This window comes from Chaetura pelagica, unplaced genomic scaffold (genome assembly GCF_000747805.2).
Source record: "Chaetura pelagica isolate M959 unplaced genomic scaffold, ChaPel_1.0 scaffold205, whole genome shotgun sequence".
NCBI classification, from domain to species: Eukaryota; Metazoa; Chordata; class Aves; order Apodiformes; family Apodidae; genus Chaetura; species Chaetura pelagica.
In genome coordinates this window covers 181504-185690 of record NW_009953318.1, presented here as the reverse complement: position 1 = coordinate 185690, position 4187 = coordinate 181504, and positions in this window count along the sequence as shown.

Here is a 4187-nt window from a genome sequence, read left to right as displayed (position 1 = left end):
ATAGATGTATTTTATCCTATTAATTTAGCCATGGGATTGTTATTCAGAGTCTCCATTTCAGTGAGAGGGAGTAGATTCTTCTTATTCCAAAATGAACTGTCACTCCTCTCACACCTGTCCAAGCCCGACATAATGCTAATGGGCAGCTTGCTAACCGCTCAAATGGCTGCTGTGCTTTTGAACTCTGTGGTGGATTTCTCACTTGTTGCAACTTGCACCATTCCTTCTGGGCACCAGGAGCATTTGTAGCATCCTGTGTAAAAGCAGAAGGAGGCGTGCTTTGGAGTCTACATTATACACAGTTATATAGCCCATGTCTCTTGTCAACATGTCAGCTGAATAAAAGCTTAGTCTGTCTTGCCTAGTTGCTATCAGAGTGTGAACGAGTCCTTTAGTTCTGGTTCATGGGATCAGTGGAACAGTACTTACACATTTCACATGGAAGAAGGAATAGAGTTATATGCTGACCTCAGACTAAGAGGAAGGTTTTCCCTGACTGTGAACCACCCATGAGGGACATGTCACATATGCTGTAGCTGAGCTGGGGATGAAAGCTAAGAGGAAGAATGAAGTAAAGAATATTCAGTGCACTAGTTTGGGAAAATACCGCAGCAGCGTAATACCTGTCGATACAGCCAGCCCCAGTTCCAGCATCCTTTGTGTATGAAATTGTCTTTTGTTTGCCACATCCAACTGCCCAACTGTTGGAACACAGGAAGTGAGCTGGGTGCTGGAGAAGTGTTGTGAGACTGTTTATGCTATTCAGCAGCTGATCACCACTATAAAGCAAAGTAACTGTAAACTGTTTGTTGCTCACAGCTTTAGATGATATTTACATTAATTAACAATGAATGTCTTTGGATGTTTAGTGAAGTTGGGGAGGAGAGGAAGGCTTTTAACTGTGTGTGTATGTGAGATTGGAATATAGGCATCTCATGTGCATGTTGTTTTGGTGCTGAAATGGACATGGCTCCAGAAGCATCTTATTTTCCAATGTTGAATTTCTGTTTCTTTTGTTGGCTATTGTGAAGATAGTTATCCTGAGATTTCTAGGACTGATTCTATGATAAGATAAGAGTTAAAGCAAATCCAACTCCTTTAATTAATTTATTACGTTTCAGTATTTGATACCACCAAGTGGCTGTATGTGGTTCTTCTCTATGGAGGCGTATTTGAAGCTGGGCAGGAACAACACCCTCACAACAGAGCCATTAGCTGTGGCATACCTACTGCACAGCTGAAATGTAACCCCCCTGTGACAAACAAAGCAATATATGCATGAGTGGTATATCTGCTATGTGTGTCACACCAGTCCTTAAGAAAATACCACTTCTGACTCCACCATAGAGAAATAATTTTATTCCATCCCGGTCACAGATGTCCTCAAGGAGATACTAAGGATTTCTTTGCATATTATAAAGGAAATAGTTAAGAAAAATAAAGTATGTGTTGTTTTCTGATCATGATAAACATGTTTCCAGAAAAAGTAAAAGAGCTGGGCTGTGATACAGAATGAGTAGGAAGAAATGCAAGTGAAATTTACCAAATACCTACGTAAATTAGAATTAATGCACTGAACAGATTCAGTTTAACAAGAGTGGGCTGCTTTGAGAAACTGATTATGATTTGAATATTAATGTTTGAGGACAGAAAAATAGAATCACTTAGAGCCTGTGTTTCTGTACACATCATAACATTTTAACTCCTGACTAAATTATTATAGAAAGAAGATTCTGTACAATACCTGCACTTGTGTCTGTCTAGGTGTCATAGTATGTGGGGTTTTTTAAATTGAAGGATAACCTATTTGGAATGCATTTGCATTTACTGTGGGTTAAGGGAAAGCTGCATTGATCTTCCTGTATTAAAATCCATGCCATTTCATACTTTTAGGGCTAAGAACTTTCTTCAAAGAGAATAATAGTAAGGCCTTCATGAATTTACCAGGGGAATATGTGTTTTTAAGTAATTCAGTTAAGCAAGGCATATTGAAAGCATTCCACAATCAATTTCAAGAATAGTTTGTCATCCCTCAATGATAAGATTGGGAAATTGTAAGAAAAGAAGCCTGAAAATCTTTACTCATAAAACAGGAAGTCTTTCAATATTAAACAATGAAATGGCTACACTTGAGTCATCTTAATGGTTTCACATCCTGATGTCTTCCATTAGAACCATTACAAAGTTGAGGTGCAGACAGCCTGAAAATCTTACTGAGGGGAAGAAGTGCAGTTGAGATGGAACACTGAAAGACTTCAGGACACAGGAGAAAATTAAAAGCTCTCTGTCTTGTCAGGGTTGTAAAACATTTTTCTTGTGTTCTGTTCTCCCAAGATGCATGCACAAACTGCTTGAGAATGAACACAAAGAGTTATTCATATTGAGCTTTGTGAGCAGCAGTATGGTTGTGGAAGGGGCGAGAGCTAAAGGATGTTTGTACAGGCAACGCAAAGCCCAGAGCAAGACAAAGGTATTCTTAGTTTGCAAGGAAGGTGAGGATGGTGCAGGACAGGCATTCATAACTGAAAGCACCTGGTTCTAGATTTCCATAAGAAATCCTAGATTCCATAAAATCAGTGACAAAGCCTCCCTGGACTACCAAAAATTCCGTCGTGCTCATTTGCTTTCATTACTGGGTATCTATTTGTTTACTGGGGAATGCTTATGTGGTTGTTTCTAAATGTTCTCTCCTAATCCTTTTGCCTCTTCATTGAAGGATTGTAAACCCATATATTCACGTTTTCTAATGCCAAAGTGTTTTTTTATAAGGAAAGGTTTTAAACAGTACACTTACCTGGTAAGCAATTTCTACAGCTTTTCCTGATAGCTGTTAGCACAGACCTGTCTTAAAGAAGCTGCCAAGCTCCAGTTGGAGTGCTTGAAGTGACAATAATCTAGATGTCTAGTTAATGTCATTTTTATATATTATAAATGCTATTAACATCCATTACAAAGAAAAATTCAAGTAGATATGTTTCAGTTGCAATGTTGCATTTCGTGTGTTTGTCTCTGTATTTCAGAGATGTATTTCACAGTTTGTTTCCAACTTTTCTGCTCAATTATTCTGTATACATATTAATATACTTTAAAATACCTTACTAAGGAAATTATACTTGTGTGTCAATATCAGGAAATGACATCAATGAGGTTACAGTTCAGAAGAAAGGGTTAAAAACATCTGTACCTATTTAATTTTATATACTTTTTAATTTTATATACTTTTTTCTAAAGTTTGGAAAATGGCAATAAACCCACCCTTTGGTGCACTGCTGTTAACCCTTCAGTGACCACCCTAACTGTTTAAATGTTTTGTCCAGTAAGTTAAAGGAAAGCACACACTGTTGACCACATTGAACTTAGAGATGAACTCTGGAGTACATAAAAAAGCTGGAGTAGTTTCAGTATCAAAACCTGTCTGGTAACGTCCTCCAGGCTGCAAGCTCAGTATGTGTCTGTGTCTCCCGGCTGCCGAAAAGGGGTATCCTTTTGTTATGGCTGTCTGATGGATTTTGTTTTCTTCCAGGGAATCCCTTTTAGAAACAGCAACAACAAAATGCTGCTTATTGTTAGTTATCGGATAGCATCAGCATCGAAAACCATGATCTCGTCCTGAGCCCTGGTCTTTCGCTGGGAATCCTCTCTGAAGGTGTCTCCACCTCCCTCCCGCACACCCCTCGCCGCTCCCTCCACTCATGTCTGTTTTGACATACAGCAGCAGCCTATGGGATGCTACCGCAGGATGGGTCCAGGGGCTCTCCCACACACATTGATTTTATTTTATTTTTTCTTTTAAATTTCTTTCCTTTCCCTCCTTTCCTAGGCTCCGCTTGGCGTAGCATACACCCTCCCGAGGGGTTTGCTTGGATCATTTATTTATCTTGTGCGCATTAAGAAACCATTAGGCTCTGGTGGGAGGCGCCTCGCTTGCTGCGCGCTAGCCTGCCTCCCTTGCGCTGCCAGAGGAATACACAATTGAACAGACGCTGCAAGCTTGGCAGGAGCTCCTTTCTGCGTGCCTGTTTATTTGCCGGATCCTTATTTTTTTTCTTGTTTGGCCGACTGGGTCACTGCCGTCCCCCCTTCAGGGTTTCATCGTCATTTTTGTGCGTGGATTTATTACTATTTATTTTTTTTTCCGGGAACCCTTGCTGGAGTTTTGCTGCCTGGCCGGACTTAGCGCGGAGGAG